Source organism: Lissotriton vulgaris, chromosome 2_2 (assembly GCF_964263255.1).
Source record: "Lissotriton vulgaris chromosome 2_2, aLisVul1.2, whole genome shotgun sequence".
Classification (NCBI taxonomy): Eukaryota; Metazoa; Chordata; class Amphibia; order Caudata; family Salamandridae; genus Lissotriton; species Lissotriton vulgaris.
In genome coordinates this window covers 305,034,874-305,061,137 of record NC_141688.1, presented here as the reverse complement: position 1 = coordinate 305,061,137, position 26,264 = coordinate 305,034,874, and the positions used below count along the sequence as shown (strand labels likewise).

General features: G+C 46.9%; 1 protein-coding gene and 1 pseudogene across 1 annotated transcript in view; one reads left to right on the top strand and one right to left on the bottom strand.

The window, feature by feature from the left end:
• LOC147729357 (astacin-like metalloendopeptidase) overlaps positions 1 to 26,264 on the bottom strand; it is a 531,217-nt gene that overhangs the window by 93,767 nt on the left and 411,186 nt on the right. The window lies entirely within an intron of this gene.
• Positions 10,246 to 23,481, top strand: LOC147729358 (cytochrome c oxidase assembly protein COX18, mitochondrial pseudogene; annotated as a pseudogene).

Here is a 26,264-nt window from a genome sequence, read left to right as displayed (position 1 = left end):
ATTCAGGACCTTTCCTCCTGTGAGATCTCCACCTCCAACATGGCAACTCAGCATTGTACTTGCTCAACTTATAATGCACCCATTTAAGCCGATACATAGAGCTGACTTAAAATTCCTTTTGTGGAAAGCTGCTCTTCTCCTCGCTCTTTTGTCCCTGAGAAGAGGTAGTGAACTTCAAGCTTTCACAATCCAAGAACCTTTTATTCAACTTAAGCATAATAGAGAGATCCTTTGTACCAACTAGAAATTTATACACGAAAGTCCCATCAGACTTTCATCTTAACCCCTTCGCTGCTAGGCATTTTCCACCTCTGTGCCAAGCCTTTTTTTGGCTATTTGGGGGAGTTTGCGCTTAGGCCCCTGTAACTTTTTGACCACATAAGGTATCCGCGCCAAATTTGCGTCCTTTTCTTCCAACATCCTGGGGATTCTAAAGGTGTCCAGGGTTTGTGTTTTCCCCTGGAGGGAAACTAGAAATTATCCAAAATACAGAAAAATTATATTTTTGGGGGGACAAATGGGGAAAAAGTGCTGCAAATGAAAGCGTCTGAGTTTTTCCCTACAAATGGTATCAAAAAAGGGTTTGTAGGGCTAAAATTACCATTTTCCCAGCTTTTAGGGAATGAAACACTTTTGTCAGAAAACCTAATTTTTTTACATAGTTTTGGCATTTTTCTGGGACATAGCCTATTTTTGCTATTTTTTGTGCTTTCAACCTCCTTCCAGTCAATGGTAGACATGGGTATGCAAGCAATAATGGATCCTGGAAAGCTATACATTGCTGAAAACTAGACCGAATTCTGAATTCAGCAAGGGGTCATTTGTGTAGCTCCTTCAAGGTTTCTTTATAGAAACTAACAGTTAAAATATAAGAATAATTGAAAATTAGTTGGAAAAAACAGCCTTTTGTGTCAACGTTTTCAGCTGTAACTTCTAATCATGACAGCTCTTTGAAAGCAATATACTGTTACATCCACTGGACCCTACTGGTTGTGGGGATATATATGACTTCTTCCCCAAGAACCCGACGAACCCAGAGCCAAAAACTGAGCAGCGCCTTGCAATGGTTTTTTATTATGTACCGGGTATATAGCAATTATTCAGGGAAAATGTATACATGGAAAAATCGGTATGAAAGGCACCTATGTATTTCTGAAATGGGAAAAAAATATAGAGTCAATAAACAGTAGAAATTTGCACATTTCCGAAGTTGGGAATACTCATACTAGCTTGAGAATTATTGATCATTTTTCAAAATTAATTATTTTATACACATTGTTTTTCATTTAGAAGGCTGAAATGTATCAAAAGTCAATAGGTAATAACAGTTGATTAACAAATCTGAATTACTCTAAATCTCCTGATAAAAACTAGTACCTCACTTGTGTGGGTAGGCATAGTGCCCACAACAGGAAACAGCACAAAACGCAACTTGAACACACCACATTTTCACAATGAAAAATTACCTTTTTGAAAAATACCTAGCTGTAGTTTTTGAACTCTAGCTCAGCCGGCACCTAGGGAAACCTAGCAAACCTATACATTTTACTAGACTTCCAGGGGAATTCAGGATGGGGTGACTTCACTGGCACTCACCAGGTTCTGTTATCCAGAATCCCTTGCAAACCTAAAAATAAATGTTTTTAAAAACACATTTTTCTCACATTTCTGTGGTGGAAAGTTCTGAAATCTGTGTGGATCCACAAATGTCCACCCACCCCGTGTTTCCCTAAGTCTTCTGAGAAAAATGGTACCTCACTTGTGTGGGTACGCCTAGTGCCCGCGACAGGAAACGGCACAAAACGCAACGTGGACACACCACAATTTCACTGTGAAAAATTACCCTTTTTTGGCAAAGTGCCTAGCTGTAGGTTTTAAACCCTAGCTCTGCCGCCACCTAGGGAAAGCTAGCAAACCTATACATTTTTTTAAACTAGACACCCAGGCAAAATTAGGATGGGGTGACTTGACTGCCTCACACCAGGTTCTGTTACCCAGAATCCCTTGCAAACCTAAAAAATTGAAAAAAAAACACATTTTCCTCACATTTCTGTGATGGAAAGTTCTGGAATCTGCGTGAATCCACACATTTCCACCCTCCCCACGTTCCCCAAAGTCTTCCAAGATAAATGGTACCTCACTTGTGTGGGTAGGCCTAGTGCCCCAACAGGAAACGGAGCGAAACGCAACGTGGACGCACCACAATTTCACAGTGAAAAAATGACCCTTTTTTGGCAAAGTGCCTAGCTGTAGTTTTTGAACCATAGCTCTTCCAGCACCTAGGGAAACCTAGCAAACCTATATACTTTTGAAAACGAGATACCCAGGCAAATCGAGGATGGGGTGACTCCACTGCCTCTCACCACCTTCTGTTACCCAGAATCCCTTGCAAACCTAACAATTTGTCAAAAAAACAACATTTTCCTCACATTTCTGTGGTGGAAAGTTCTGGAATCTGCGTGGATCCACAAATTTCCACCCACCCCGCGATTCCCAAAGTCTTGTGAGAAACATGGTACCTCACATGTGTGGGTAGGCCTAGTGCCCATGACAGGAAACGGCACAAAATGCAACGTGGACACACCACAATTTCACAGTGAAAAATGACCCTTTTTTGGCAAAGTGCCTAGCTGTAGTTTTTTAACACTAGCTCTGTCGGCTCCTAGGGAAACCTAGCGAACCTATACATTTTTGAAAACTATACACCCAGGCAAATCAAGGATGGTGTGATTTGACTGCCTCTCACCAGGTTCTGTTACCCAGAATCCCTTGCAAACCAAAAACATTATTTAAAGAACACATTTTCTTCACATTTCTGTAGTGGAAAGTTCTGGAATCTGCGTGGATCCTCAAATTTCCACCCACCCCGCGTTACCCAAAGTCTTCAGAGAGAAAAAGTATCTCACTTGTGTGGGTAGGCCCTAGTGTCCGTGACAGGAAATGGCACAAAACACAAAGTGAACACACCACAATTTCACAGTGAAAAATAACCCTATTTTGGCAAAGTGCCTAGCTGCAGTTTTTTAACCCTAGCTATGCCGGCTTCTAGGGAAATCTATCAAACCTATACATTTCTGACAACTAGACACCAGGGCGATTCCAGGGAGGTATGGCTTGCATGGATCCCCAACGTTTCCCTACCCAGAATCCCCTGCCAGCCTCAAATTTAGCTAAAGAAATCACATTTTTTACACATTTTTGTGTGGTAAAGTTGTGGCATCACCGGGCTGACACAAATTTCCTACCACCCAGTTTCCCCCCGGGTCTCCCGATAAAAATGGTGCTTCACTCGTGTGGGAGGCCCAAGTACACGCGGCAGACGAGGGCCCAAAACCTATTGAGGCAACATCAAAATTGCATATCTTAAAACGACCTCCTTTCACAAGGGGGGTCACCTGGGTTTTTGGCCCCGTGCTCGGCAGCCATGTAGAGAAATCTACCCAACCCACGCATTTCTGAAAACTAGACACCCAGCGAATTCCAGGGAGGTATGGCTTGCGTGGATCCCTCAACGTTTCCTTACCCAGAATCCCCTGCAAACATCAAATTTACATGAAAAAACCCTCTTTTTTCTCACATTATTGTGTGGGATAGTTGTGGCATCACCCGACTGACACAAATTTCCTAACACCCAGCTCCCGATAAACATGGTGCCTCACTCGTGTGGGAGGTCCGAGTACCCGCAGTAGGCAGGCACCCAAAATGTATTAAGGCAACATTAAAATTGCCTATCACAAAACGACCTGTGAGGTTACGTGGTTTTTGACTCCATTTTACATTCAACTCCATTTTGTGTTGCCTTTACAGAGGCTGCATGATTCACAAAGTGTCTCTGCCCTTTTGGACTGCAATGTGTTGAAAACCCCCTCCGTCCTTGTCTTGAAACCCATCTCAGACACCAGCCGGCTTAAACTAATTCTTGTCTGGACCACCTAATCCCTGTATCAACTATCTGTAAGCCTTTAGCATTCTTCTCGTGCTGTATCTTATCTTTTGGCCTTCGCTATTCTCTCCCTGTGTTTTCCTATTTCACAAACCTTTCCTTTGAAGCACGCAAACATGTTCTGCCATTACTGATTGACCTATAGGTGCTGTCATTGATTGACTTGTGGGATCGGGCAAAGACACGACTCAAGGGGGATGCTCTGGTTACATGATGCCTTGTTTTGAATGTTTTCCTATTGGCTAATATTTGGCAGATCTTGCATGTCCATGTTAGGCATTTTGCATGCTTGCAAAAGCAAGGACTGCCCCTTACTTTTATGCTGAGTTTTGTAACCCTAAGCATATATAAGGCCTCTGTTTTCTGTACTCCTCAGACTGCCTCATTCAGTTGCTAATGCTTCTGTGTGACGTAGCCTCACTCATTTGAGTTTAATAAAAATGTTCTCTTTAAATTCCAGCTTCTGTGTCAAGTTCTTCTTTCTATTAGTGAGACCCCTGAGAATGAAGATTTCAGGTTCTTCACCTGATTTTGCAAGGGGGGGTCACCTGGGTTGTTGGCCCTGTGCTCGGCAGCCAGCTCGGGAAACCTACCAAATCCACACATTTCTAAAAACTAGATACCCAGGGGATTTCTGCGTAATTGCTGGTGCCTAGTGGGCTTTCTGCCACCCCCAGTGCCACTGCCCCCATCTGCCTCCTGGGGGGGGCAGAAAGGCTGGAATTTCTCTGGGGGTGTGGTGGGAGTATTGCCATACCCATTTTGGGAAGCCCCTACCCCAACACGAATAAAATGAAAAAAATCCCTGGTTTCAAGTGGGCTTTCTGCCCCCCGGGGGCCAGATTGGGAACCATTCCATCATTAGCATCAAAGGGGTTAATGAGCAGATTGAGGATTCGGAAAAAAGAATTTTAAGACAAACAGCAGCTGAACGAGCTTTGCATTCTTTGGACATGGAGAGCTGCCTTAAATTTTATCTGGACAAAACAAAATCCTCCTGTAGGACTAATCAGCTTTTTGTAGCTTACAGCTAACCTAGGAAAGGTTTTCCCTTAACGAAACAGAGCATATCTAGATGGATCTCTAGTGCTATTCTCTTCTGTCATCAGCTAGCTGGTCAACCTCTACAATTAAAAGTTTGTGCCCTTTCCACTGCAGTGTCTACATCTGTGGCGTTGTTTGCTGGAGTGCCCCTCTCAGACATTTGTAGAGCAGCAACCTGGAGGACGCCGCATACATTCACCATGCATTACTGCTTGGATTCCAAATTGATGAAAGATGCTGCGGTGGGACAGGCGGTGCTAAGACGTCTGCTTCAATATAGGTCAGCCTTCCCACCAACCTTTCTAATGCACATTTCTATATTTTTTCTCTTTGTTATGCCAATATTGGAAATTATCTGTTTGCTATTTTTGTATTTATATGCATATTTTCATTTCTCAGTATGTATGCTTTTATGTTTCATCCTCAAGAAAGAGGTGTTGACTATTCTTATATGTATGGTTTATGTATCTGACAAAATGTGCTATTTACTGCTTTTTACTCTGATTCAAGCATGTAAATCTATTAAAGATACCCTAATACTGGATAAGAAATGAGTTACTTACCTGTAACTGTAGTTATCCAGTATTTGTATGTTTCATAGATTCACATGCGACCTACCCGCCCCCCTTGGAAGGACTCACTTAATACTCTCAGTTGTACCTCTGGATACTTACGGTGCTTATGAAAATCTGAGGGACTGGAGCTCCTTCCAGGAAGGTTCTAGAGAGGGGTGTCAGCTGATTGGTTGTTCTCTTAAGTTTGGTCCTTTTTTAAATAAGGACTTAGATATGTTACTAAATTTAATGCCTTAGGCTTGTTACCTTATATGTCTATCGAGACATTACCTTTATAAATGTACCAGGCACTTCCATCTCGATGACAGGGAATGATTTAAGCATGTGAATCCATGAAAGATACCAATACTGGATAACTCCAGTTACAGGTAAGTAACTTATTTCTTCTTAGTTTTTCACTTTCCTTGGCCCAGCAAGGTTGTGCTGTGGCTACGGTTAAGGACTACTTGTCGGCTTGTTGGTCTTTCTTTGTTTACCGGCCCAACCATCTTTATTTAGGTCCCCCATTGTAATGAGGTACATTAGGGCCTCACCAAAAGGTTTCCTCCCACTCCTTTCATAATGCCTCAGTGGGATTTGAATTTGGTACTTACGTTTCTGATGGGGTCTCCTTTTGGGCCTCTTGATATTTGTCCTTTGAGACTGCTTTCTTTTAAGACTATTTTTCTGGTTGCTATTACCTCAGCCAGGAGGGTAAGAGAGCTGCAGGCTCTTAATTCTAAAATTTCTTTTACTACTATCCATGCCGACAAGGTGGTTCTGAGGTCCAGGGCTGCTTTCCTGCCAAAGGTGGTTTCTCCTTTCCACCTGGGACAGTCTATCACATTTCCTACCTTCTAGCCACCCCTCATCCTTCCAAAGAGAAGGAGAGACTTCACCGCTTTGTCCCTTGGGGAGCGGTCGGCTTCTGCCTAGACAGGACTAGAGACTTGAGGTTGGACAACCAGCTCTTCATTGACTATGTGGGGAACATGAAGGGCAAAGCCATCCACAAGAGAACGCTGTCCAGGTGGATCATCTTGTGTATCAAGATATGCTACACCTTGCCAAGAAGGAGTTGTCTGAAGTTATTAGAGCTCATTCTACCAGAGCAAAGTCTTCTACATCTGCTTTAGCTAGAGCAGTTCCTGTTTCGGACATTTGTAAGTCTGCAATAAGGGCCTCTCTCCACACTTTCGCGAAGCATTATTGCATGGATTCTGAGGTGAGGAGGGATAGACATTTTGCACGGTCTGTGCTACAGGACATTTTGGTATGAATAGGTGGACACTCCTCCGGGAGGGGGACTGCTGTGGGATATAATTCAAAAGGTGAGGAATCCACAGGCAGATGTATCCATCAGAAGAACTAGTTACTTACCTTCTATAATGCTTTTTCTGGTGGATACAGTTTCTACCTGTAGAGTCCTCACTGACCCGCCCTCCTCCATGTTGTCCACCTATGTATACCGAAAAGGGTTTCATTGAATGACATTGTTGTTTCCTATGTCATTGGCTTGCCATACTGTTTGTTGGTAGGAAATGCTTTGGTTTTAGCTTTTCCTCTCTACTTATATACTGTGTGTATTCCTGAATATAGTGAATACTCAGTATACTTGCATTATGTTGTCAGTTCCCCAGTTTGCCTCGAAGGCACAGGAAAAATGGGGGGAACGGATGTCAGCACGCTGGTGAGGTCTTCTTATGGTTCCGATGACGACATACGGAATCACAAGCCAAGCAGTGTCATTGTGACTTCCTCGTCTACGTGGAAGAGCTAGGAAAAAGTTTTGTGTGGAATGCTGGCGCAACGGGTAATTCAAAAGGTGAGTAATCCAGAGGCAGATACTGTATCCATCAGAAAAAGCATTATCAAAGGTAAGTAACTTGTTCATCCCATCCATAGATCAACCTTGCATTCCATGTCGGCTTAGGCTAACATGGTAAAAACTTTAATTTTTATTTGCAGGAAATATTTATTAATTAAATTTTTTTATGACATTGCATCACAACTGGATGTGATGTACTTTGTCTGCTGCAATCTTTTTATTCCAGGTACTGGCGACTTTGAACCTGTAGATTATGTCGAATCATCTACAAGACTGGAGCACATCCTAGTTCAGAATCTGATCCTCCACCATACAGCATCTCCAGCCATTATTGTTCAAGAAGAAGAGAAAAAGGAGAAGCAGGAGCCGGAGCTGGTCGAAGAGGAGCAGCTGCATAAAGTAGAGGCATTGTTGCCCACATACTGAAGATCTTGAAGGATACTTCACGTCTGGGCAGCCGTGTTCCAATTAAACCCTGAGCCATTTGCCATGTAGGCTATCTTAGCTTAGCAGCAATCACCACCACACATGCCTCACATCACAGGTCTTTCTGAACTTATGCCTACACACCTCTTCCATGAAGGTGCATCTCTGATCTTCTTTCGATGGTCCGGGCGAGAGCACCACCCCTGGTCAGGAGCAGGTATCCCTCAGTTCATTATTCTACCCGTCAAACCTTCCAAGTGCCACCCCTCTCCATGCTGCTCAACCTGCCGTCAATTTGAGACAGCAACACATGTGGGTGAGGGTGGGATAGGCAAGGGCTCATGGCAGCGACTAGCGGGTCAGTTTTTCCTGCAACTTAGTGATGTGTGACAGTCGGGATGAATTATTCCCAGGGTAGGGGACGCTAGAGGGCGCAAAGCAGCATGGCTGCTCGTAGACCAGCTCCACTGGCAGAGTCATAAATCTGACCACTATTCTTGGTTTTCTGGCGTCATCAACCCTTCTATCGTGTGAGGGCGGACTTTGCAGAGCTGTGCTGTCCTACACACAGCATGTAGGTCGAGAACGGGCCGACAAACTCTTGGGCCTGCGGCACCAGCATAGCGGCCCGGAGTGGGCTCTAGCGGCGGTGACACGGTGAGTGCTCAGCCACCCTAGCTGCGGCCTGAACCGGGTGAGAGGGAGCGTTGTTGTCTGCCCGGCGCTAGGGGGAGCCTCGTGGTTGGTGTTGGCAGGAGCAGACGGCGGTGACGGTTGCCTCAGCTGCCGGAACCGCAGCTTCTTTGGCCAGGCCCCGCGCTGCGTTCTGCGTGTGGGCTAACTGCGGTGTTTATTTCCCCTGTGTTTTAGGGCTTTGGCGGCTGGTGTGTGGCGGCGCAACTGTAGTGTCCCATTGGCTGGAGGTTTTTACTCCTAGCGCGTATTGCCATGTGCGCCCCCCCATTTGAAGGCCCTCTCCTTCTCTGTTGCGACCCTGCTGCTGTACACTGCAGAACCCTACAGATCCTGGAGCCTAATAGCTTCCTGCCTGTGACTTGGCAGGGAGGCCCTCCTGCTGTGCCTGGGCCGGGGTGTACCTGCCTTCTAGGTTGTGGGGCTGGCTTGTGGGGTTCCGGATTGGGGGACCCACCACGCTGTGTCCCTATCTGTCCATCCATCGAACAGCGCCCTGGGACGAGACCCCGATCTGGTGAAGTGGCTCTACGTCCTCTGCCTTCTGCATCTACTGGGGGCCGGTGTCTGCGCCTTCCATTGCCTAACCGCGTGTCACCTTCGCCTGCAGGTTGGTGCCTGTAGTTGCTTTGATGACAGACTCTACTGGCGCTGCCTCCTGTCACCTAGGTGGTGCGACAATTTCCTCATCAGCGATTGTGCAGCTGGCACTGGGTCATCATTGGCCTCGGGGACTAAGTTTTGAACTGGCGCCCTGCACTTTGGTGGTGCCTAGTGGCGGTGGTAACCTGCTGGGCTGTGCGTCGTGCTGTGTCCTGGACAGCCACCCTCACTAACATTGCTGTGGATCTCTCTCAACTCACCTCACTGGCCTCTTTCCCTACTGGATATTTTCTGTGTCGCAACTACTGGAGTTGAAGGCAAACATATCCACTGCACTGGGCACCCCCTGCATAGATACACTCCTCGCTTTGTGCTCGCTACCATGGGTAAATCTGAACGCAGTCAGCCGCGTCTCACCTTCGAGCCTCATAGATCCACCAAGGCTCCTCAACAGGTTGCTTACGACTCAGTAGGTGATGCCCCTGGCGACCATCTGTCAAACAGACAAGACTCTCCTTGCTGTTTAATTCAGTCTTCAATCCATAGATGGGAAGATCAACAATTTGAATCTCCGTATGGATCACATGTCACAGGAACTGGATAAACATGCTTTACCTCTAGAGGAGGCGGAAACGCGCATTTCGACGCAGAGGAAGGCCTGAAGCAGGTGACCGTGAAGACGACATCCATGGAGAAGGTGATGGCCGTAATACAAGCGCGCAACGAAGACTTGCAGGCTAGATCGCGGCGCAATAATGTGCACCTTACTGGTGTGCCAGAATGTACAAATACAGGCCGCCTCGAGTCCTACATTGAGAAATTAATCTGTGACATTTTCGGCGCTAAACCTTTCTAGCAGGTACTAATTGTTGAGCGTGCTCATAGATCTCTGGCAGCTCGCCCCCTCCTGGCGTGCTGCCGCGCCCTGTCATAGCCCGTCACTTAAATTATCAGGACCGCAACACCGTCCTCCGACTGGCCCGTGAGAAAGGCGATATCACCCATGAAGGCAACAAACTTGCTTTTGACCCAGACTTCACGGCGGTGGTGGTTCAGGAAGCTCGTTGAGAATACCTGCCTGGTAAAAAACTCGTCACCTCCACAAGAATTTCCTCTACCATACGCGGCTGCGCATTGATAATAACGGTAAGCCCATGATCTTCTCAACTCCTAAATCTGCAATGGATTTTGTGAAGACTCTGACAAGGCGCAGCCGCTCCCCTACTGCAGTGGCGGGAGGTGCTGGAAGATCCTCAAATGAACTGGCAGACGAGTGAGGACTTTGACAAAAAACTTGTATGGTGGACTGGGGTCCATCCCCTACTTGTGGTCTGCTGTGATTGGAGGGCCCTCTTTATTTTTTGTTATATTTTGCATTATAGTATGGGGCAATTGCACAACGTGCCATATGGCACTATTGGGATCCGGCACTGCACCATTGTTCATGATTAGCCTTTTACAATCTTCAATGTTATTACAAGGGCTACTTCTCTACTGTTATGGGAATATTGCATGTTGATAGCAAGAAAACACCATTGAACTTACTCGGCCACCTCCCACTACATTGGGAGGGATACGTTGTTCCTGCGCCCCCCGATGGGAGTTCCCCATTACTGTTCTTTACCCTGGTCCGATATTCAAGGCGCACACTGGGAGGTTTGGGATGGCTTTGGCATGTTGGTGTTGCTGAAGTGGGTGGGGAGTGATGAGGGGTGGGGGGGAGCTGGGGGTTTGGTTTCGTGGTTATCCTTTGTCTTGTGTATTGGTTTCACCTTTGCACTGTGTTAAGTTAGCAAGTGCTGGCTAGAAGTTTAAACGCAGTTTTTCCTTTCCTGCACAACAACACATTTTGTTATTAAGGCTTTTCGCCTAGTTAGGTATTTTGCTTTACACGAGAATAACATGTTTGCTTATAATATCAGTCTTGCTTGGTAAGCTATGTCTGTACAGTGAGTGCCAAGGCCTTCAAGGTTATTTCAACACAGCGCTTATTGTTTGGATTGATCAGCGTACAGAGTAGACATAATATGGATGCAGCTGTGGCCAACTTTGGGTTTAGGCGTGAATAATAATGCACTGCGCAAGGCAGGAGACACACACTTGATGAATATCCGTATGCGGAGAATTGGTCCAGGAGATGATGTGATCCATTTCTGCTGAACTCAAAGGTATGGGCTCGCCCTTCTAAACCCAAAGAGACCTTCTGTAGATATAATATAATATACTAGCTAGGGAGGGTAAACTGAGGTTCTATTTAGACCTGTTTCCTTTAGCATTTTAGCATGCTTTCACCCTTTGTATTTTATGGAATAGTAACCATGCTGTTAACCTTGTTCCTTATAATATGTTTGCTTGTACTAGCTGCGTTTGAGAACACTGCATTAGAAATAAACATTTCAAACTCACAGGTGTCCTCATTAACTCCTCGTTCCGGATTGATAGGTTAGTCTAACGAAAGAGTGTTCATGTGTTCTACTTTACCTGAGGTGTTCTAAGTCCATGTTCTGGGTTGTCTAAATTATTGGGGTTTTGTAAGTAGCAATGAGACACTGATAGCTAGTCTGGTAGGGGATTTTGGATACCGAGGTGAGTTTGGCACACCCTAATTCACTGAGGTTCCAAGCACCTAAGCACAGTTCTGAATATGAGCAGAAATCCCTGCTACATGGTGCCCGATCGTTTGGTGGTCTTATTACATGACACTTGAGTAGTACTTATATCGGTCCTTAACACCCTTCGCTATTGTTTCCGGAAAACAGTGGTGTCAGACAAACCTGCCTATATTTATATAGGTCTTTTCAAGCTTGATTCTTTCAAAACGGTATCCTTGATTTACTACCCAGTTGTGCTACGTACTTTTCATTGTACCTTTTTCTTTCTGTGTCGCTATGGCAGCAGTGGACATTCCGCAACATAGTCGCATTGCGGTGCGCAATCACTTGCAGAATTATCATGTCCCCTTGGATGGCATGGCCATGATTATGGTGGTGAGTGCAGAGGTGGCTTACCCTTACGAGATTTTTTACTCGTGGGTGACCTTCCCGACTGTGAACGCAAATACCAATCGGTTTGACACGTACACTCCCACTGGTGTGCCGTAGGACTATGCTCCATATAGGACACAGGAAGTTCCGATTGATGCTTGGCAGCACCGATTTTGGTTTAATGGGGCCCTACCCCACTCCTTGACGGCACTGAGATTAGGTCCTTTGTCCATTCCAGGCGCTACATGGCCTGTTTTGGCTGGATTTACACTGCATCCTCGACATGGAGCGGTTGCCGTTGCTGATTTGCGGCTGTTACATACAGTCGCTATTAATGTAATTAGGTCGTTAGTGCAATACATTACCCGCAATCTCCTGGGCGGGGCCCCAGGTGGTGCGGCGCTGCCTGCTGGACAGGGCGGAATGAAACTTAGTCCTGTAATGGTCAACACTGTGATGGGCAAGCGCCCCCAGGATAAGGATGAATTTCCTTTTTAGCTTGCCGAGAAGTTTGACCAGCTGGAAGCTGTATATCCTAACACAACTTCTTGCGAAAAGCACAGGATTCTGACAATTAGCATGCCTAAGGACTTGACCCCAGAAATTGGTGACTGTGAGTCGTGGGGGAAGATCTTTGCGGCAGTTTATGCGAGGTGCTTTGACACTCCGTCCATGACTGTCCTTCCAACGGTCATTAAAAGTGTTCAGGATGACCACGGACCTTAGGTAGCGGTTGAATTGGGTATGCGCCTATGCGGCTCCTATGACGTAGTTACTGATCTCATACTTGCGAATGTCAAGGGGGATGCAATGAACTTTCAGGTGTCCAATGCATTGCAGGCGGTTCCCGATGCCGACAAACCTTGACAGTTATCGAGGATTATTGTGGTGGCTTATAAGACTGTGGGTCGCAATAGCGTGGGGGTCAAGCCATTTTCCACTAAAGAGAAAAAGCAACCCCGTGGGCCAAAGTCAGAGAATGACGAACAGCCCAAGACCAAAAAACTAAATTGGCCGAAAAAACAAAAATAGGGTCAACAGCAGAAACAGGAGTCTCGTCCTGCATCACCAGTGCCTGTGCCTACAGAACATGTTTTTGACTTGCGCGATCGCGCGAAGATAAAATCACCTGATCGTTTTCAGTTTACTGAACAACACTCTCCTCGTTCTTTTCAGGACTCATCGGCCTCATCGACTGGTGGTGGAGGGAGCCGCAGAGGTCGGGGTGGCCAGCAGGGAGGCGACCAGCCCCGCCCAAAAGACGGTAAAGGCAAGCAGGACAATTCAACACCGAAAAGACCCTAGTTTCAGAAAAAGAAAGTTGCCGCTTTAACAGCGAGATATGCCACAGATAGTGAGACCGCAGCTTCGGAATCAGACATGGGCTCTGACCTTGCTGGACAGCGCGGCGGAGATTACCATAGTGTGAGAGGCCCTGCGTCCGCTACTGAAGGTGACAGCGACTGATCGATATGTTGTTGTGGAGACAGCTGATACTGGAGTAGCTCCTCCTGATTGACTTTATGACATAGTTCTTTTAATTGAAGGTGACATACAACGTACAATCAAGGGGGTATTTTGGGAAAATCTTGCGACTACATATGACATTTTGTTAGTTTAGGCTGACTGGCCCCAACCTTTTGTGCTCGCAGCTCCGTGAGGGGAGGAGGTGATCCTCCCTAGTTTCGCGCACACGGTCTCGAAAGAGCATGCGCTGAATTTTGCAGAAGAGTGGGCTAAGGCTCTAGCGCTGGCTCAGTACCGTACACCGTGTGGTTGGGATAAATTTTCCCCACACCACGAAATACCTTTGCGGTCTATGCCACAGCCTCAACCTCAATATCCCATCCGACGTGAAGCTAAGGCTTCCATCGCTGAAATCCTTGACCTGTTGGAATATCAAGGTATGATTGAAACTTGTGTGTCACCGATGAATAACCCTCTTTTTACTGTAACCAAGCCTGACGGCTTGTACCGTTTGGTTTTGGTTTACCGGCATTTGAACTCGGATTGCCATACCTGTGCAGTACAGAATACCTACGGCTCTGCTCTTGTGGATGGTCTTGGGAGTAAACGTTTTAAAACCACACTTGACATATCCAACAGTTTTATTGCTCAAAATTCGGATGGACTGAGTTCCCAGTGGACCAGTTTTACCTGTGGCGGCAAACAACGCCACTATAATCGTTCACCTATGGGCTATAAGAATAGTCCAGGTGTGTTTGCTGCCCGTATAGTCTCTCTTTTAGAGAGGATAGACACTGATGCTTGTTCGTATGTGGATGACATGTATCTCACAGACGACGAGCTTTGGGCGTATCTGTGTCACGTTCACCGCATAATTTGTAACTTTGCGGACTTCAGCTACAAATTTAACTTTGCAAAGTCCCACTATGCAGAGTATACAGTGTTGTTCCTGGGCTATGAGCTCAACAATGAAGGTAGAGGATTGGCTCCTCACTTCTTGTAGAAATGCTCACAACTGGGTGGGCGGACCCCATACGAAATGCTCTTTGGTATCAAGATGTATGTACCGGACCTTGATGGTCTAGACTCGGTGGCTCAAGCTGCCTCTTTTGGCGTAGATGAACATTGCAATGTTTTACAGGATCTACAAAAGACAAGAGACAGTCTTGCAAAGGAACATTTGCCCTCCACCTTGGATGATGCGTTGCTGATCCCGGTAGTTGGCTGGCTACACCAAGTTGGAGAACTGGTTCGTGATAAGATCGATAACAAGAAAGAATTTGGTCCCTCTTATCGAGCTCCAGTTCCAGTATTTGGAGAGAAGGGCACAAGAACAGTCATTTTACCACCTCTTCCAGGTCGTAAGGAGAACAGGTATATCTCCATTGACAACGTCAAGATACACAGAGTGGCCGATTCTTCTATGACACCGGCAGTCTCATGTCCTTCGATTTTGAGAAATTCTGCTTTGTCCCCGGTTTCCAATCCTGTGCCTGATGTTGCTCTCGAGTTGCCTGCAATTTCCAGTCCTTTATTGAGTATACTGCCTGGTACTCAACAAGATGAAAATGACTATACTTATCCTACTGACTTATCGATGCCTGATTTGCAAACTCGCTTGGCTACAGAATTCAGATTTTCATTTGACACTGTTTCCCACACATCTAAAAAGCCCTCAAAGATTTCTGGTTTGGCAAGACTATTTGAAAAGCTTTTTTTGATTCACCCTTGGACTTACATTTGGATGGTGCTTTTTTCGATTTAACTTTTTATGGCAATTGGCTGTGTGTTTTATTTTTTCCGTCTCGTCAATGGACACTATGAAGAGGAGAGAACTAGCATTCGACATATCAATGGAACTTTGCCTCCCCATTCCTCATCACACAGGGCCAGATGTAGGTAATTCCTATTTACCTACTCTTAAATACCGAATCATACCGAATCGGTATTTAAGAGTAGGTAAATAGGAAGGGGGCAGATGTAGGTAATTCTTATTTAAGAATTACCGAATCTGTATGATTCGGTATTTACCGATTCGGTAAATACCGAATCGGTATTGCCCATGAATCCTGCAAGGGTGCAGGGGGTGTCACTTTGACACCCTCTAGCACCCCAAGTACAGGCTTGTGACATGTGGCACACATACATGCCCTAAGGGCATGTCTGTGTGTCACATGGCACAGGTGTACATGCACAGATGTGCATGTACACCTGAATTCGGTATTTTACCACCCAATTGTATTGGGTGGTAAAATACCGATTTCTGAAGGCCTGTAGCACTGTAAACAGTGCTACCTACATCTGAGATTTACCAAATCGGTAAAATTACCGATTCGGTATTTTACAGAATCGGTAAATTTAACTATTCGGTAAATTTACCGATTCTGTAAAATAATGGCCCCTACATATCAAAAACCAATTACCGGTCGGTAACGGCCGAAATCGGCCTTTACTGACCAGTAATTGTCTACCTACATCTGGCCCACAGAGTGCAAAGAGACTTGGCTTTTGTTAACATAAGTGCTTGGCCTGTCTTAGATGGTATTGTAAGGGATGCTGTTCAATTTCAAATTCATGGGCCCACTGAGGTTATAAATGTCCCTAATGTGCTTACAGTGTCCATGGGGGATGTGCTTAAACAAAATATACGTTCTGATGATTGGGATGTTCAGGCCGTAGAATCATTGTTTTCTTATTTGAAATAATATGCTGCCTTTGATGCTGAAGATTTGTACTTGGAGTCTGCTAATTACGGTGATTTGTATTGTTTTCAACATTTTGGCAATCACTACCTGCATAAAGCTAATACCAGGAGGCTCACTGTAAACTACACTCAGTGGGAACACTGTCTTGCTCCTATATAAGGCAGTTCTGCTACCTTTTTGAAAAGGTTCACTTACTTTACCGATTTTAATAAATCTAATCCTAATTTTTAAATTGGCTGAAAATTCCATTTCCAAAGTTAGACTTACCAATACTAAATTATTGTATTCGAAGTCCTTTCTAGACCAGTTGTCCGTTGGGGGCTACGAGTTGTGGAAGGATTCAATTGACCTTAAATCAGTTTGGGGTTCTAAACGCTGGCAAGTGCAAGGCACTGAGGCTTTGCACCGTGCATGCCTCATCCCGAACCATATGTTGTTTTTTCTACTATTTCACAAACAACATGCTTTGGATTGGCTACTCCTAAAAGATTAAATGCTCCTTCTTTTCCTGATTTAGAGGAATATTCCGGTTGGGGTAATTTTCTAAATTTTCCATGAGGGAGTTACAAACTCTATTATTGAATTCCAACATTAACATATCCAGTTTGGATCCCGAAGTCTGGTTTCTCTGGCACAGAAGTGCTGATTCATGCCAGCATCGTTTTCTGGGTTTAGCGCAAGGCTTTACACAGGTCAGGGTAGATCCCCGTTTTTAAAGTGGCCATTCTGTGACTACCTATTCTGTAGGCAAATTGTGTCAGAACTCGGCCGGTGTCTTGTTCCGGCAGCCCGCGGGTGCGGGCTCGGTCTTCTGCCTCACACTCCATGGCGGCGGGTGTGCCAGCATACAAGCCCAGTCTCTGACTCCAGGGCCCGCCAGGGGCGCGTCCAACCGGCCGGGAAACCTGCAAGCACTGCCCCCAGCCTTCACCCTAAAGGCCTGTTCCTGGGACCCAGCCTCCCCGTGCACCGTCAGACCAGGACCCTGATGACGGGGGCCTGTCTGCGGGCCCCCTCGGGGCCTGCGAGCAGCGGCAGCGGGGGCCTCCTGGGCTGGTACGAGAGCGTGGCCGACACCGCTACAGTGCACCTGGTCAAAAGCCTGCTGCTCTCTCTGCATGAAGCCACCAGCTTGCCATGGTGGGCAAACATTGTCTGTGCCACCGTGGTGCTGCGGACAGTGGTCACCCTCCCTCTGGCGGTCTATCAGATGCACAGTATCGCCAAGTTAGGTGGAAAAGTTGCAGTCTGAGATAGACAACTTAGCCAAGCAACTCCGCTATGAAGTATCTGTGTATGGAAAACAGAAGGGCTGGTCTGAGAAAGTTGCAAAGTTCCATTTCAGGAAAAATCTCCGAAGGATCATATCTGGTTTGTACGTCCACGATAACTGTCATCCGTTCAAGGCCAGCCTCCTGATCTGGACTTAGATCCCAATGTGGGTCTTTGTTTCTTTGGCCCTCAGGAACTTCAGCATTCCTACAGCTAGCTTTGGAGTTGAATCTGTTCGGATGCAGTTTGCAGAAGGCGGCACCTTGTGGTTTCCTGACCTCACTCTTCCAGATTCCACGTGGATTATTCCAATCTCGCTAGGAGTCCTGAATTTGCTCAGCGTGGAGATGTTTGCAATAAGAAAAATGGAGCTGTCCAGATTTCAGAAGTATGTTACCAACTTCATCCGCGCAGTCTCTGTAGCTATGATCCCCATCGCTGCCACTGTTCCTTCTATGGCGTTGTACTGGTTATCCTCCAGTTGTGTGGGTTTAGCACACAATCTTCTTCTCCGCTCTCCAAAACTGCGCCAGGCATTCCGAATTCCCAGCACCAAGTCGGACTCTGACACTCCGTACCAAGATATAGCAACTGCTTTGTGCTTTGAAACGATTCCCTCACCAAAGTGGAGCAACTTAAGCAATCCAAGAAACCATCTCAGGAGATGTCGTTTTTTCCCTCATGTATTGGTCGGGATACCACTGTTGGCGAACTATGTGGCCTCCAAATTTAAAATAATGTGTAGTGCACTAGAATTACTGTTACATCTACAATTTATTTTAATATCCATGGTAAGTTGTTAAAGAATTTCATAATTACCTTCAAACACATTAAGTCATTACTGCAGATCCCCTTCAAATTTAATAATGAAATATGATTCAGTTCCTTCTGTCATTTAGACTAGAATTGTGCAACATATGGATTTTTCATCGCATGCTTATTTTTTTGGTATGCAAAAATACGGTTGTATGGACTATGTTAGTGAGTGCTGCGTAAATATTCAAATTCCAAAGAAACACTGAGTTTCTCCATTTGATGAGGAGTGGTTTCACTTTGAATCATAAATAAAATTGGCACTTTTATCAGGTGTCAGAACTGGCTCAGACATTGTACCTTGGCGTCAGTTAAGATACATTTATCTAAACTGACTGATGATGTTGATTTGAATGATTTTATTAAAGGCTCGGCTAAAGGTAGATCTAAAAGATGGATGTATTTTGTTCATAACGAATTCTGGAAAGCTTCTCAGGTTGAGGTGGCTACCCGCCTTAGGGCTATAGATCAAGCTAATTTAGAAAAAGTGCTAGCAGTTGTAGATAACAGCATTTACACTCTCTCTTCTCGCATTTACACGCAAGATAATATTGTGTCATCTGTTGTAGATATTGTGCAAGATGAAGTATCTGCTTTGTACCACGGTCAGAATCAGTTGAGCTCCATTATGCAATTTGCATGGACCTTGCAGACCCTTGAGGCTGGAAAAGTGCTGTGGCATTACAGGAATACCTCATCCTTTTTTGCCCCTTTTAATTTGACTGACAAGCAACGCTTACTATCAATGATGGATGCTTCTTTTTCCATGTTACACATTGAGAGGTTAGAGCCTTTACCGTTTTCTGGGGCAGAAGCCAATGCTGCTACATGGCTTATTCACGGTTTAATAACTCTGCCGTTTCCTTTATTTGAATTTAAAAACTGCGTGAAGTACGTTGCCATTGGTAGATACGAGCCTCTTGGAAGTTCTTATCTCCGTGAAGCCTGGTCGCTTCCTTTTACATATAGATGCCTTAGGGAGGGGAGAGAAGTTTATTTGAATCGTGAAGAATGCACTGAAACACCGGATCATTCCTTAATGTGTCGACATATCCAATTACATTGCTCTTGCAACCAAAACAAGCCTAATTTAGTCTGTATTTTAAAAGGTACACCCGTGCCTGCAATAGTTTCCACATTCACATTGCTGGCTAACGGGAGTTATTTACTTTTAAACAATGAGGATTGATGTGGGTTAATAAAATGTTTTGCTTATGTCGTTACAATCAGTGAACGTGTAGTTTGTTGCAAGAATGTAATGTATCCACCCCTGCATGGGAAACTTGATGTTTCCATCTGGCCTAAGATTTCGACCTTGAAAGCAGAGTTCAATAACATGAGTCGCATAAGAGCTTTATTGTCCCAGAAAGAAGTTGCCCTCACATCTGCTCATGAAACATTTGTCCTTCACGTGGCTAACACCCGCACAGAAGTGCATGCCTTATTAAATACTGATTTGCCCTTGCACTTCGGTGAGTTAATTCACACTATCTTTAATGTGTCCTCCACTTCGGGGCTGGCTCACTTTTTTAAAGTTGTAAGCAGTGGCTTGGTGACTTCCTTCCAGAAGATTTTCGGAGTCATTCCAGCTTTCTTCTATTCTATTTTCTCCAGCCTGTTTGGTGGATTTCCCTTGCTACTGGCTCTTGCTGCTGGCGTGCTATTACTGTTCTGTCTATTTCAAAATGGATGCACATCCTGTGTTACAAGACGGGCTGCCTCAGCCAGGGCTCCTTCGCGCCAGGATGCGTGAGTACTCTGGTGCGCTGCCTCTAGCTACACTGAGTGCAGCTTATGGATTATCGTTTCGATTTTCCTTCTTTACATGCGTTCAGCCTGTTTTCCATTGCCTGAGTTGCGACTTCGAATGGGCCCTGGATTTGTTTCTCTGCATTATGGTGTCTCCCAATGCGGTTTATAGTCAGTTTATGAGCCCCTTAGTTACTCATGAATTGCTTTGTTCTGATGGAGGGATTATGGCCTTTGCAGCAATGCATGGTATATTGGGTCGTTGGAATGTGTTCGCAGTGGCGCAAGATTTCTTGGCTCGCAGTTTCCTCGAGATCCCACCAAGTTGTCCTCTGATAGTGCAGGAGGCTCCGGTCATCGACATCGCCATCGCTATCCCAGAGGGCTACAAGATCGTCCGGAGGGACCGCAACGCCAACCAGATGGGAGGAGGCATCGCCATCATCCACAGGAACACCATCCGTCTCACGACCAGCACCGACAACACCCTGACCACCGCCGAACACCTGCATTTCCAGATTCACACCGACCCGAACACCACCCTCAGAGGCACCCTGATCTACCGACCTCCGGGACCACGCACCCAATTCAGCGAGGACATCGCCGACTTCGTCAGCCCGCATGCCCTCCCCTCCGCCGACTACATCCTCCTGGGGGACCTCAACTTCCACCTGGAGAACAACAACGACCGCAACACCAGCACCCTGCTCGACAACCTCGCCAATCTTGGACTCAAGCAGCTGGTGTCCACCCCCACCCACCTCGCCGGACACACACTCGACGCAGTCTTCTCTTCCAGCACAGACATCGACTTCAGCCACGCCACAGAGCTTCAATGGACGGACCACAGCTGCGTCCACTTCACCTTCAAGAGGACGACGACCCACCACCACCAGCATCAGTTCGCCCGCAGAAGCTGGAACAAGATCACAGCAGACCAGCTCGCCGCTTCCCTGAGCCAGCACCCTCCCGCCAGCTCAGCGAACCCCAGCCAGGCCGCCGACAACCTCACGAAGTGGATCAGCAACTGCGCGGACGAACTCGCCCCGCTGAGGACCCCGCCCAGCAGATCCGGCAGCAAGAAAGCCCCGTGGTTAACCGACGAACTCAAGAGCTCCAAGAAGAACTGCCGAGCCCTCGAGAAAGTCTGGAGAAGGGAACCTACACCGGACAACAGGACCACCTTCAAGCTGGCCACCCGGAAGCACCACCAGCTGATCCGCGCCGCCAAGAAAACTGCTTTCAAGGACCGGCTGGACAACAACGCACACAACTGCAAGGAACTCTTCAACATCGTGAAAGAGATATCCAACCCCAGCGCAGGAAACAACGACATCACCCCATAAAAAAACCTCTGCAACTCCCTTGCTTCATACTTCCACAACAAGATCGCGGACATACACAACAGCTTCAACAACCAACCAATGCACACCAAGACCGAACAACCACCCCCCACCACCACCCTCCACGCCTGGACCCCGATCAGCACCGAAGACACCATCCGCACGATGAACTCCATCCACTCCGGATCACCGACTGACCCCTGCCCTCACCACGTCTTCAACAAGGCTGACGCTGTCATCGCACCCCACCTGCGAGACATCATCAACACATCCTTCGACACCGCCACCTTCCCTGAGAGCTGGAAGCACGCCGAACTCAGCGCTCTTCTCAAGAAACCCACAGCGGACCCCACCGAACTCAAGAATTACCGCCCCATCTCGCTCCTCCCGTTTCCAGCCAAAGTCATCGAGAAGACCGTCAACAAGCAGATGGCCGCCTTCCTCGAGACGAATGGATCCCTCGACCCCTCACAGTCCGGCTTCCGAGCCAATCACAGCACCGAGACCGCCCTCATCGCCGCCACCGATGACATCCGAGCCCTGATGGACAACGGAGAAACAGCGGCCCTCATCCTCCTCGACCTCTCCGCGGCATTCGACACTGTCTGCCACCGCACCCTAGTACAGCGCCTCAGCAACGTCGGAATCCAGGACAAGGCGCTGGAATGGATCATCTCCTTCCTCGACGGAAGAACACAGAGAGTCCGCCTACCACCGTACAAGTCAGAGGCCACCGAAGTCATCTGCGGCGTCCCTCAAGGATCCTCTCTGAGCCCCACCCTCTTCAACGTCTACATGAGCCCCCTCGCGGCCATCGCACGCCAGCACAACCTCAACATAATCTCCTACGCCGACGACACCCAGCTGATCCTCTCCCTGACCAACGACCCCGCCGCCGCCAGAGCCAACCTGCACGAAGGGATGAAAGAGGTAGCCGAGTGGATGACGACCAGCCGCCTGAAACTGAACTCGGACAAGACGGAGGTCCTCATCCTGGGCTCCTCACCCTCCGCCTGGGACGACTCCTGGTGGCCCCCCGCCCTGGGCACCGCACCCAAACCGACAGACCATGCACGCAACCTGGGCTTCATCCTGGACTCCTCCCTCTCCATGACCAGGCAAGTCAACAACGTCTCCTCGGCGTGCTTCAACATCCTACGCATGCTACGGAAGATCTTCTGGTGGATCCCCACCGAGACCAGGAAGACCGTCACCCAGGCCCTCGTCACCAGCCGACTGGACTACGGCAACGCCCTCTACGCCGGTACCACCGCCAAGCTCCAGAAGAGACTCCAGCGGATCCAGAACGCCTCAGCCAGACTCATCCTCGACATCCCACGAACCAGCCACATCTCCGGACATCTGAGAGACCTTCACTGGCTCCCCGTCAACAAAAGAATCACCTTCCGCCTCCTCACCCACGCACACAAAGCCCTACACGACCAAGGCCCGAGCTACCTCAACAGCCGAGTCAACTTCTACGCTCCCAAAGGCCACCTCCGATCAGCCAACCACGCCCTCGCCGCCGTCCCCCGCATCCGAAGAGCGACTACAGGAGGAAGGTCCTTCTCCTACCTGGCCGCCAAGACCTGGAACTCCCTCCCGACCGACCTGCGCCTGACCCAAGACCACCTCTCCTTCAGGAAGAAGCTGAAGACCTGGCTGTTCGAGCAGTAGCGGCACCCCCCCCCCCACCCCCAGCGCCTTGAGACCCTACGGGTATGTAGCGCGCTCTATAAATGTCATTGATTGATTGATTGATTATGTTCTTGCCCTTTGTTAAATTGGATGGCTGATCTATTTTCGGATGATAATAGTGACTTCATGTTGGAGGCTGTTGCTGCATATTTTGCATATTCATTATTAGGATGAATTGTGTTTGCAGTCTCGGTTTCTTAACCTAAACATCTCGTTGGATGTATTTTTTGGAACTCTAAGAATGTTTTTGAAGGGCTTGCCTTTTGACTTTATCAAGTCCAATGCTGAGTTTTTTCACAACTATTACATTTTTTTTTCTTCTTAGGTTTTTAAGTGCCAAATTGGAGACTTGTGTTTGAACTATCGAACTTGAACTCTGCGTTCCTAAATTTGTCCATTCATACTTGTCCTACCAATGCTCGGATCAAAGGAAGGGTGTCTTGTGTATTGGTTTCACCTTTGCACTGTGTTAAGTTAGCATGTGCTGGCTAGAAGTTTAAACGCCATTTTTCCTTTCCTGCTGCCTCTGCACATGACACATTTTGTTATTAATGCTTTTCGCCTAGTTAGGTATTTTGCTTTACACAAGAATAACATGTTTGCTTATCATATCAGTCTTGCTTGGTAAGCAATGTCTGTACAGTGATGCCGAGGCCTTCAAGGGTATTTCAACACAGAGCTTATTGTTTGGATTGATCAACGCACAGAGTAGACATAATATGGATGCAGCTGTGGCCAACTTTGGGTTTAGGCGCGAATAATAATGCACTGCGCAAGGCAGAAGACACACACTTGATGAATATCCGTATGTAGCGAGTTGGTCCAGAAAATGTGATCCATTTCTGCTGAACCCAAAGGTATGGGCCCGCCCTTCTAAACCCAAAGAGACCTTCTATAGATATAATATATTATACTAGCTAGGGAGGGTAAACTGAGGTTCTATTTAGACCTGTTTCTTTTAGTATTTTAACATGCTTTCACCCTTTGTATTTATGGAACAGTAACCATGCTGTTAACCTTGTTCCTTATAATATCTTTGCTTGTACTAGCTAAGATACTGCGTTTGAAAACACTGCATTAGAAATAAACATTTCAAACTCGCACGTGTCCTCATGAACTCCTCGTTCCGGATTGATAGGTTAGTCTAACGAAAGAGTGTTCATGTGTTTCACGTTAACTGAGGTGTTCTAAGTCCATGTTCTGGGTTGTCTAAATCATTGGGGTTTTGTAAGTACCAATGAGACACTGATAGCTAGTCTGGTAGGGGACTTTAGAGGTTGAGGTGAGTTTTGGCACACTCTAATTCACTGAGGTTTCAAGTCTCTCTGCACAGTTCTGTATATGAGCAGAAATCCCTGCTACACCTTATGGTTGAATATATGATTTCTGCACAAGTGTTTTCGTATTTTATTGCGGTGACATGCTGATATTATATTCTGCTTATGCACCACACCCCGATCACACCGTAGTTAATTGTCTTACTTGGAACATACAAGAGCACAATACTCCGAAAAAGAAAAAGATTCAACAGGTCTTGGCGTTCCTAGATAGGCATGAAGTTGATATTGCCCTACTGCAGGAGACGCATCTCACACCCCAATCAGATGGTTGGGCTGAGTCACAGTGGGCTGGTTATCGCTTGGTGTCCTCCTGCTCCCGAGGTGTTCTCGCCTTAGTCAAGAAGCACCTGCCCTTTACTGAGCTCCAGGCCTGTATGGATAATGCTGGGCGTTACGCCATAGTGCATGTTACAGGGCAATTTAATCACCATAGTGAACACATATGGCCCTAATATTGATGACCCAGAGTTTTTGGAGTGCGTCATCTCCATACTGCACGACTGGCCAGCTGCAGTGATATTATGGGGGGTGATCTTAATACACATCTTAATCCGGGCTGGGACAAGTCCAGTGGCAGGGGTGGTAATGCACCTAGAGCGGCTCAAGTTATAAAGGATGGCATTGCTGAGCTGGGATTAATAGACGTCTAGCGACAACGGCATGCAAATGGGCGAGAAGGTACACATATTTCCACAGCGCATGGCAGTTCGTCTCGTCATGACTATTAGCTGCTGAGCAAGACGGTGGGTGGGTCACCGAAGTAAATGGGTTGCCTCCCACACTTTCTGATCACAACCCCGTCTTTATGTCAATGCACCTCCCTTGCATTACGCAAAGCGCTTTCACATGGCGTCTCCACACGGAAGCTCTCCTTGACCCTCTATATGTGACTACCATTCGTGATGCTATCAAACAATATTTTGCAGACAACAAGGGGTCGGTGGATAGTGTGTTGTCTCTCTGGGAGGCCTTCAAGGCCACTATTTGTGGCACGTGCATTAGCTCTTCCGCTGGAATACTGCAGGATCTGTGGGGACAGCTGGGTAAACTCGAATCCACATTGCATGACCTTGAACGGAACTGAGACTCTACCTTTCGCCCAAACTTTAGGAACCATTAAAGAGCTTACGATGGAGTACGCTGAGCTAGCTGAGATACGCTGCCCGCGCGTTTGGGGAGGGGGGGCGACCTGGACCACATCTAGCCCATAAAATCAAAGATCGCGTGACGCGGCAGGTCATTTCCAAGATCACAGATGCTACTGGCCATGACTATTACACTACCCTAGAGATTTTGGAACAATTTCGGCTCACATACAAACCCTTATACACTTCACAGAGGGTGACGGATCCCTACCTCTGACATTGCCATAGCCTGGTTGTCAGATGGCCAGCGCGAGTTTCTTGATCAGCCGGTTACGGTAGAGGAAATGCGCATATGCGCCATTAAGGCTCTCCCAAACAATAAAGCCTAGGGTCCCGATGGCTTCCCCTGCAAATTCTACAAAGAGTATGCCGAGGAGCTAACGACCAATCTCTTAGAAATGTACGCTGAGTCCTTTGACTCCGGTATGTTGCCCCCACACTGCAGGAAGCTCTGATTATCACTTTACTCAAGAAAGACAAACCACCTACGAGCTGTAATTCATACCGGCCGCACTCACTTATAAACACCGGCGCAAGATCTTGGTTAAAATTTTAGCCACCAGGCTATAGCCGTTAATGCAGGGCTTAGTCCTCCCAGACCAATCTGGCTTTAATCCCACCCGCTCTACATCACACCATTTGCATTCTCTTTTTTCC